Here is an 11099-nt window from a genome sequence, read left to right as displayed (position 1 = left end):
CTTGCACACTAGTTTTCTCTGCTAGCATCAGGTAAGAGTTACATTGCTTATAACAAACAAGAGATACTGAGTGATGCAGGGAGTACATGTCAAGAAATATCCAATACTACTTTCTCAGAACTTGGAAGATCTTAACCAAATTTCAGTTTTGTACACAATATTTGACTTTTTCAGTGTTGTCTTATACTCAGTCTCACACCTCTATATAAAAAAAAGTCAGTCTGATCTGATTTTTAAGGCATTTTCACACTGAATATGGATATTTGATGAAAGTTTTGTTTTCACTCTTTGCAAAAGAATTTATTGATTGTCAAGATCTAAGTTGATATTTTATCTTTTTTAATAATTTTCTTTAACAAGGCAAAATATATATTTTAGTCTGACACTAGAATTTTAGTTTTTCTTTAATACCATTTCTTGAGTCAGACTGTCTCCTTTTTGCACTTATGATATAAGTCAGAATAGTAAATGGAAGAGAATGGGAACTAGCGCCTCTAATCCCTAATCTGACAGTTTTGCCTTTAGGCAAGTCACTTAAATTCTGTCTCACATTCCTGCAAAATGGGATAACATGTGTCTCGCTCGTCTGGGTGCTGTATGAATTGATTTATACTTGTAAGATTTTCCAAAATGCTTTGTGTCACTCTATTTCACTCAATCTCCCTTTTCAATCCTTCATTGCCTTGCTGATTTCTTGTTTCCCATTGGCCAAAACAGAAGTGATGGAGGAAAGGAAATAATTCTCATGATTATTTGGAAAGATAGAAATAAAAATGATTGCTCTAAGTGGCAATTTTATATTTGTAATATTGTCACATGAATGCAAGTTTGCAAATGAATACATGGACATTACAAAATCATAAAATGACCTTGATCACTTTTGTTATGATCTCTTGTCAAGAATCTGATCTGTACAGGGATATGTTTTGGAATTTGCTAGACATTGAGGAAGACATGAGAGCATTGAGCTCATTATGCCCTGTCCTATACCAGCTGCAGAACACTTGCATCATTTTTTTAGCCAGTAGAATTTGTGGCTCCTATATTGCAACTTCATCCCTGTTCTGGAACAAGTTCTTTGCTATAGGAGTTCTGTTTACATAGCCTTGTCTCTCCTACTGAAAGTACGGGTGGAGTGTGTTGTAGACATGATGTAGGATGTCTCTTTTGGCAAGCTTCTGTGGCAGGTTTTAACCTATGTTATAGAACTTTCCTTGCAGTTTTCCTAAACCTAAGTTGTCTGGCCTTATGTTTATGGATCTTGAACTGAGCATAAATTCTAGATGGGTTGGAAAGTAATTTAATTACCTTCTAGCAGCCAGAGCAATGCAGAGCGCTGACTGGACAGTCACATGTCGACAACTATAGCTGCAGGATCAATGGCAGCCAAACCCTGCTAACACTCTAGTGTAGATGGAGCAAATGCTGCCAGAACCTCCCAAATCCCATAAACTAATCAGATAAAATAACACTTCTGTAGGGAAATCTGTCTATATTGGAAATTCTGATGAAGTTAAAACCTGCTGAGCAGTATATGTGATTTGAATTGAATGGATGCAACTTAATCGGTCAGTCTTTGAAATGCAGACCAAGACAAAGCCTTAATCTAACCATTAGTTTTCAGAAAATGTTCCCTGTGTGTATATCAAATGCTAATTTTAATCAGTCTAAGAGACATCTAAACTAGCCAGAGAGCTTCAGTCCTCTTGAGAGCAATAGGTTTTACAGTGTAACCTGTTGTCTGATGAGCCTCCTCAGCAGTCATGTGAAGAGATGCTTAAATGGGAAAGCAATGTATTTTGGCAGCTTGTGACTTAGAAAATATTTCCAGCTGTTTCTTTGAATCTAGAAAATATTTCCAGCTGTTTCTTTGAATTTAAAATACTAAAGACTGTGATTTTTCTAAGTACTCACACATTTGTTGCTACAGAAGTGTTGTTTGCTTGTGCTACTGTATGTTCAGGGCACTGTAATGTTAAGTCCTGGTCAGATAATAGTAAGAAAACCTGGGAGTGGGAATAGGTAAGGAAAATAACAAAGCATTTGTGTACCATTACACCATATAGGAGACAGCAGTGTGTGTGACAGCAGGAAAATAGGAAAATGCATTGTTTGCAGTGACATAGGTGAAGAAAGCGTTCCCTTTACGTGCTACCGTATCTATCTGTCTGTAACTGCTGTCAGCAGCAGTCTGTATGGACTGAAGGCTATATTCACTCACTGTTGAAGTGCTCAAGACAATACTAGGTACTGAACACTATGCTTTATCCATTGAAACATCCCTATAGGGATCTTGACTGTTTTAATCATCAGTGGGACCACGGCAGGTGTAAGGTGTGATAATACAAGCATTACCAACTAGTTACATCTCTTGGGTGTAATTTGAGCCAACTAATGACTTAGCCACCACAATTCTGCTGGGCAAGATTTCCAGTGACATCTAATGGTGAGATAAGCATTTTCTATAGTTATCTTGAAGAAAATTTTCCTTTTGTTAGTGTTCTTTAGACTTGTCCTTCTGGCAGATTTAACTCCTCCCTTTTCAATCCACTTCTAAGATCTCTGGCAGGAAAAAAAACAGGATTTGTTTATTACCTTGCAAAATATCAGTTTAATCTGAATTATTTTGCATTGGTTTTTGTTGCTATTTTCTACTTGAGGGCAAACTGTAACAGTGCTTTGTATACAAAGTAAAATATACAAAGTGGTACTGTTTATTCTTTCTTCCAATATATCACAAGTTTCTTAAAACTAATTCATAAAGCTAATATAGCATGTATAGCCATGGCCAAATTAATTCTGAACAAATCCCTTCAAGCATTGGTAGTAGTGTAACTGCACTATTCTTATGCTATAGATGAACCGATATGGTTTGGTGTTGTGGGTTAGGCTGAACCCCCCCACACACAGCCAGTCACTCCCCCTCCCCCACCCCCAGGAATGAGGGAGAGAATTAAAGGATAAACGGGAAACCCGTGGGTTGAGATAAGAACAATTTAATACAGATGATTTAATACACAGTGTAGATGCTCACCACCCCCTCGTATGCAAAGCCCGTCTCGTCCCGAAGCTGCAATCCCGGACGAACGCGAGGCCCCGAAATAGAGAGGGGCAAAGAGAGAGAGAGTACTCCGAGAGTGGGAGTACTGGGAGAGAGAGAAAAAGAAAGAAAAACAATAGAGCAAAAGCGCAGCAAGCGCAAAAGAGCAAAAGCGGCGAAAGAGCCAAAGCGCAAAAGCCCTTCTTTCCGGCTGACCCTCACTTTTATACTGGGCATGACGCTGCATGATATGGAATACTAATTGGCCAGTTTGGCCCTCAGTCTTAAGTTCCACCACAAATCACAAGGGGAATCATGTCCCCCCTTGTCCCGGCTATGCTCCCCCCTTATCCCGCTGTGTTTCTGCACTCCGGCACACTGAAAAGTCCTTGGAGTTTCACGTCCAACCACAAACATCAACTTGCTATCAACATTCTTCTCAGTGAGCCTCTGAGTAAAACCAAAACACGGAGCTCTTCTAGCTGTTAAAAGAAGAGCTAACTGTCCCAGCTAAAACTAGGACTTAACTCAGACCTCTCTGATACAGTACTGTATTGTCAGCTCATCCAATAATGTATAGACTTGATTATGTGTAAGATGGTAAAGCAGTGCAGATTATGGGCTGTGAACTAAAGCTGATCTGTGGCACTTTAGCTATGAGAAAGATGCAAAAGACTCAAGTTTGGTGTTCGTCCTATGTGCTAGTTATCTAGTTCAGAATTGTCTCATTCATCTATGTGTGACTGCAGTGAGACCCTAAGGTACAATGGCATTCATAGAATGGTTTGGGCTGGAAGGGACCTTTAAAGGTCATCTAGTCCAACTCCTCTACATTCATGCTGTAGGAAATGGGAAAATGGAGATTCATTTAGAGCCAGAATTTACTGCTGTGTGAATATAGCCCTTCTGAGGATGCCTAAAATCAGATAGCAATCTCTTTCAGGTAAGAGCTACTGTGGTTTAAACACCCAACAGTATTCTGGAGATTTGCTTAGGAAAAGCTGATTTGCAAATGTTTGTTAGGAGTAGACAAAGCTGAAAAAAAAAAGAAAATTAATAAATCAAGAAAAGGTGAATGAATTCAGCAAAGATAGTGACTCAAAATGAAGACATGAATCAAAATTTTAAAAGTCCACTGTGATTGAAGACATTTTGGTGACAATATGATTCAATTGAACTGGAAAGCATAATGAAATTGTGCCAGTATTTCTTCGATTAGTGGTGAGATGAGTTTCTCTTCAGAGGAGAATCAGATGAAGTTTGAACAGTGGTAGTGTTTTTAATGAAACACTTCGACTAGTTTTTGTTTTGACACTATATAAGCCGAAAAAGGCATCAAAAGTATAATATTTCAGACAAACTGGAGTTCTAAAAATAAAATTTTTCATTTGAAACTTAAAATGAAGTAAAAATTAATATTTAAAAGTGAAGAAAAAATGAAATAAAATTAATATTTAAAAGTGAAGAAAAAGCCAGATGAATGATTAGAAACATGACAGGGGCCATATTTTGCCCAATATCCTGTCTCCAACATATTCTAACAGATGTTTGAAAAGGCAGAATGAGTAAATCATGCAGTTGTTTCCAGTCTTTCCAGAAGAAACACTGGCAGATTCCAGAGATTTGTGACTTAGGAATGTCCCACTTTGTAGCTAGTCACTGCTTTGCAAGGGAGTAATAACAAGATGCTCTGGGATGCGAGTTTGTAAATTACTGTGAAATGGCTCAGATGGGTTTTCTTAGATAAATGTCTGCCTAGTGGAGGCTTAGTGCACAAGCATTATGTGTGAAATAAGCTTTTCACTTGCAAAAAATTACCCTCTTGGAGAATAGAACGTAGAAATAACTTAAATTCCTTTTTTTTTTTTTGTCCCCTAAACTAACACTGCTTTGAAGATTGAGAAAAAACTATTTCCTACAGGAAGGAGTAATAGCTTATTACTATGTTCTGTATTCACTGTTAGGAAAGATGAAGTCCGATTTGACTGAAAATAGACCATTTGAAAAACGTAAGTTTTCCTTTATTCAGTATAGGTTCAGATTAGCCATCAGCAAATATTAAATATTTGCATTAGGAACATTATAAGATTACTGTGGGAAATAATCCAGAAATAAAACAACATAGGGGAAGCCTGGACACTGTTTTAAAAACTAGTGGAAGCTATGAGTCTTCCTCATCAACAAGCTTTCCTGGATCAACATTTGAGTGAATGTGAAATTTGATTTTCAGAACAACAGAAGTAACTAGTTTGATATATGTATCACACACGTATCAATTGGCATGCAGTCCCTTTAGTCACATTAAGTTTCATCAGTTTAAATGTGTTAACTTACTGTCATTTACGTTATGTCCCATATAGTCAAATAACTGGCAAAATTTTGGGAAAGTTGGCACTTGATTGAAAATACAGAAATGTTCATTTATTTCTAGAATCAGAGTTCTACAGGTTCGGTTGTGTGAGAACAGATCACTAAAATTATCCCTACTGTAGGGAAGTAGGTAATTATAATTATTTTAATTGGTGTGTATATTCCGAGGTACATCAGCTCACCTGCCTGGAACTGAGGGATCAAAGAGTTCCTTCAGAATTGTTAGTTACATTATAAAATAAACCAATATTCTTTATCTTTTCATTTAATTAATTACCACCTGGTTTTAGTTTTCATGCTCTTAAAGTCACTGGCTTACATCTAGTGTTTTCTTCTCTACTCCTATATTATTATACATTGGTTCTTAGCAAATTATTATTAACACATTTACAGATTATGTTAAGATTAAATTAAGATGATCATACACTTACAATGTATCTGAAATTCATAAGAATTTAATTTCACAGCTAATCAATATGCATTTTCTCTGACATTTCTTTTTTATATTTAATGTGGATGTTGGAGGCTTTCTAGTTTATTTTTAAACCAACTGCTTTTACATAATTTTATCTGGGGCAGGAAATGCTATACTTTGGATTTTGAGCTCTCAGACCAGTTTTTAATGCCCTGGCTTTTGTTCTACCTTTATCAATTTTTTTTTTATCATTACCTTTTCCCCATCCTTCTACCCTCTGCCCCCTCAAAGTACTGTCAGGATACACTCAAAACATATGGGTTTTCCTACTTACAGAACTATTTGTTTTCAAAACCCATGATCCTCTCTCCAGGTTAATATAATATTAAATAGAATGTTTTCTCAAGCTTTTGTAAAGATTTTAATTTCAAACATGCCTGTAAGTCATGATCTGCAGTGATTTAGAACTACATCTAAAAGTACCCACCGAATATTGCAGTATTTTAAGTTTAAAAGACACAATTAGAGTGGAATTAATGATGGTGCTGTTCTAGAAGGACTGGGTGAGTGGGTGATGTCAACAGAATCACTCCAGTGCAGGTAGAGGAATGTTTTTGCTTCATTAGTTGTAGTAAAAGGCAAGTTCAGGAATATAAAAAAGGGTTCCAGGAAACAGGGAGGTTATGTAGAAGATAGATCTCTGTAGTGAGGTTGGCCATAGTTTGTATTCACTGTTAACCTTAATGCTACAGTGAAATTGTACCTTTTTCTCATGGTATGACAGCTTTGCTGCACTTGAAGTCTAATGTGGTTTCAGGTGCCATAATGTCTTCCCCACTCATCTTTGCAAGACATTGTAATAAAACAATGCATGTTTCTTGGATTCTTCTACTACTTTCTGTGATAATTTTGCAACTTACTTGGAGTTACAGAAAGTTTAACTTGTACAATTTTTCCTCTATGTAAGAAAACCCTACAAATCTAAAATTTGTTGTTTTTTCAAAATTTGTATATTTTAAAGTTCCTTTACTAGTGTAACAAATATATGTCATGAGTCATGAGTGGCACTATAGAAAACAAGCTAACAAAATTGCTGACAATGGATGTCTGAAATGGTTTCAAACAGAAAGTAATTTTGAGTCCAAACCAAGCCTTGCATTTACTTGTGTCAATAATGATGGTTAAATTCCAGTCCTGTTTATCTTGGAGTGTTTGAAAATGTTTGTTCAAATGCAGAAGCTATTTCCTTCAAAACCTAAAACTTCAAATCAGAAATACTGTGAGATTTTGAAAACATGTTAATGCATTTCCCTTTCCAAAATTCTGGAATTTTGTTTTGCTGCTATGAATTTATTTTAATTCAGTGTGATATGTTAACAACATATACTATGTTAGAGTAAAATAATTGAAAGTAGCAAAAGCATTTCATTATTTCAAAAAGTAGTCTGTAGTACTGATAAAACTCTTTCTCATCTTTATAGCATCTCATTTTGCTATGCATAGCATGCTGGGGGGATTTGGTGGTGGTAGAGATATTCTGATAGTTATCAGATGGTGCTGACTATAGTTGTAGTTAGGTCATTGTAATGAAACTATTTTGGTTTTAAGTAATATGGACAAATAGTGTAAGACTACAATAATTGATAATTCCAAATGTTAAGTTTTTAGTTCCATATGAAAATTGTCTAAGAGAAAGAGATTATATGTATATTTGTGTCTTTTATGGAAAAGTTAAAAATGTTTTACTCAAAGGTATAGTTGATAATTGTATTGATTTTCTTAAAACATTGCTTCTAAGGATATTCATCTAGCTCTGGGATTGTATTTCTTAAAGAAAAATCAGTGTAATCAGTCCTACAGATACAGCTACTAGCACTATTGTTTTTCTGTTAAGTTCATGTACGTGTTGTAATTGCCCTCTCATACATTCTATATGGCAGACTGTTGCTATACAGTCTGAATGTATGTGAGGGGGGAGTACATGCTGAGTACTACACTTTGTAATTTTGAATAATTAGCACTCATTTATTAAGTAGGCACTGCTGCAATTGAAGCCCACAGGATAAGCAATGGGCTTCACGGGTGATGGGTAAATGCTTAGTACTGCGTAATTAAAATATTTATAGAATCATAGAATCACAGAATCGTTAGGGTTGGACAGGACATTAAAGATCATCTAGTTCCAACCCCCCTGCCATGGGCAGGGAAACCCTCCACTACACCAGGTTGCCCAAAGCCTCATCCAACCTGGCCTTGAACACTTCCAGGGATGGGGCATCTACAACTTCTCTGGGCAACCTGTTCCAGTGCCTTACCACCCTCAGAGTGAAAAATTTCTTTCTTATATCTAATATAAATCTGCCCTCTTTCAGTTTAAATCCATTGCCCCTTGTCCTATCACTACATGCCCTTGTAAAAAGTCCCTCTCCAGCTTTCTCGTAGGCCCCCTTTAGGTACTGGAAAGCTGCAATAAGATCACCCCGGAGCCTTCTCTTCTCCAGGCTGAACAGCCCCAACTCTCTCAGCCTGTCTTCATAGCAGAGGTGTTCCAGCCCTCGGATCATCTTTGTGGCCCTCCTCTGGACTCGTTCCAGTAGCTCTATGTCCTTCTTGTGTTGGGGACTCCAGAGTTGAACACAGTATTCCAGGTGGGGTCTCACGAGAGCAGAGTAGAGGGGCAGAATCACTTCCCTTGACCTGCTGGCCACACTGCTTTTGATACAGCCCAGGATACGGTTGGCTTTCTGGGCTGCCAGTGCACATTGCCGGCTCATGTTGAGCTTCTCATCCACCAGCACTCCCAAGTCCTTTTCCTCAGGGCTGCTCTCAATCCATTCTCCGCCCAGCCTGTACTTGTGCTTGGGATTGCCCTGACCCACGTGCAGGACCTTGCACTTGGCCTTGTTGAACTTCATGAGGTTCTCACAGGCCCATCTCTCCAGCCTGTCAAGGCCTCTCTGGATGGCATCCCTTCCCTCCAGCGTGTCCACAACACCACACAACTTGGTGTCATCTGCAAACTTGCTGAGGGAGCACTCGATCCCACTCCATGTCTCCAACAAAGATGTTAAATAGCACTGGTCCCAGTATCGACCCCTGAGGAACACCACTCGTCACAGGCCTCCACGTGGACATTGAACCGTTGACCACAACTCTTTGAGTGCGACCATCCAGACAATTCCTTATCCACTGAGTGGTCCATCCATCAAAACCATGTCTTTCCAGTTTAGAGACAAGGATGTCGTGTGATACAGTATCAAATGCTTTGGATAAGTCCAGGTAGACGATGTCAGTTGCTCTTCCCCTATCCATCAATGCCGTAACCTCATCATAGAAGGCCACCAAATTAGTCAGGCAGGATTTGCCCTTAGTGAAGCCATGCTGGCTGTCACCAATCACCTCCTTGTTTTCTGTGTGCCTCGGCATAGTTGCTAGGAGGATCTGCTCCATGATCTTGCTGGGCACAGATCAGTTTAGTTCATGTCTATTACTTTTCCATTTATTTTTGTTAAGAACTAGTATAAAACAGAACTGAAAAGTTATTCCATTTGGATTGCCTATGATCAGGTCTGATTCTAGGATTAATTAACTCAATTGCCTGCATTTTTCCCTTACCTATTTTATTGACACTGACTGAAGAATACTGATACTCAGTTTCAATTATACATACAAGTTAATCAGCACAAGTGCTGTTAAGATCAGACACTTTGTCTAGATGTAGAATACATAATTACTCAATTTGATGTGATCTTAATCTTCTAATCTTTGCCCTTTCCAAAAATAGTTTAAGGAGGAAGTACTTTAAATTTTGAGTGAAATACACTTGTACATCTTACTCTCCTTTTCCTGTCCCAATTTTGTCTTTCCTCCTCAGATCTCAGGCCATTTCTTAGGTACTTTTTTCTGTAACAGCTGTCAAACTTCACAAATTTGGATAGCTTGTATTATACAATAAAAATTTGTTAAATCCATTTGGGGTCTATGTTCTGTCATATAGCCTCCTGTTCAGCTTCAGAGGACAATTTATATTTTAACTTTCACTTTTGTTATGAAATGATTTCTTAAAACACAGGATGATTTGACTGATTTATGTCATCTGCTGCTTTATCACTAATATTGATTATTCCTTGAGCTTTAATGGTATAATGAATTCACTATATGCTCTAAAATACTGAAGAACTGTCAAGAATATGAAGTGAACCTGATTCTCATCAGTTACTTCGCTTTTCCATCCCTCGTAAGTGTGGAGCTAGTCACTTGCTCAAATGCACAAATAGGATGAGAAAAGTCTGGGGTTTTTAAGTTTCAGGCAGAGGCAATCTCCTACACCATACCTATTTTTTCTTCTATAGTGTTAGGAGAGTATTCAGAGTACGTTCAAATTTCACCTTGCTGGCTTCAATAAGCCTTCTGTTAATTTAAAAAAACAAACAAACAAAACAAAACAAAAAAAAAAAAAAAAAACTCCACAAAACCCTGAGTAACACATTAAGGAGCTCTTTGTAAAATAAAGTACATCAGCACTGCTTGGAAGCATCTTAAAACACGTTTTGTTACTGAAAAGGTTAAGTTAATATGAGTAATTACTGTATGTAGGAAAGCTAGGCTGTTTGCTGATTGATTCTCATATAATTGGGTTGCTGATTAACTTAACCACTGTACTGAGCATTTTGACTTTTTTGTTAATGTTACCTAACACAATCTCAGTTACTTTGAAACAATTCTCCTGATGCAGCTGTTCTGTGCCTTGTTGCTAGCATAGCAACTCTCAAATTGGCCTAAATAGGTCAGGAAAAATTGGTCTGAGGAAACAGTAATGTTTTTATGATGTATATAGTCTGCATGTAACTTTAGCATTACACTGGACTCAATTCCATTACAAAGGAAAGTTTTTTGTCTGATCAAGCTGTCGTCTGCATCCTGACTAAAAGTTTACTCTAGAATCATTATCTTTGTATCATTTCAGCACCACAGCAATATCGTGTTACAGATCTTAATAGGAAAGCCTCGGAGCAAGTACAGAGACTCAGAAAAATACCTGGGTCTGTCATAATAATTTTATGCTACAACATCTATTGTAGAAGTGTTAATAAAAATATTACTTCAGGTGCATTTAACTTGTTCCTTAATAATTTTGCATGTTTTAGTTTTTAATAAATAAAAAAAAATCTTTAAACTCACCAGCTGTAATGTTGCTTTACAAATGACCCCTTTCAACCATGACTTAATTTTATTCCTAGTTTAGTTTCACTTCATGTGGAAAAATTGGATTTA

This window comes from Tauraco erythrolophus, chromosome 8, assembly GCF_009769465.1.
Source record: "Tauraco erythrolophus isolate bTauEry1 chromosome 8, bTauEry1.pri, whole genome shotgun sequence".
In the NCBI taxonomy this organism is placed as follows: domain Eukaryota; kingdom Metazoa; phylum Chordata; class Aves; order Musophagiformes; family Musophagidae; genus Tauraco; species Tauraco erythrolophus.
The sequence above is the reverse complement of the archived record's forward strand: the minus strand, read 5'-3'. Positions refer to the sequence as shown.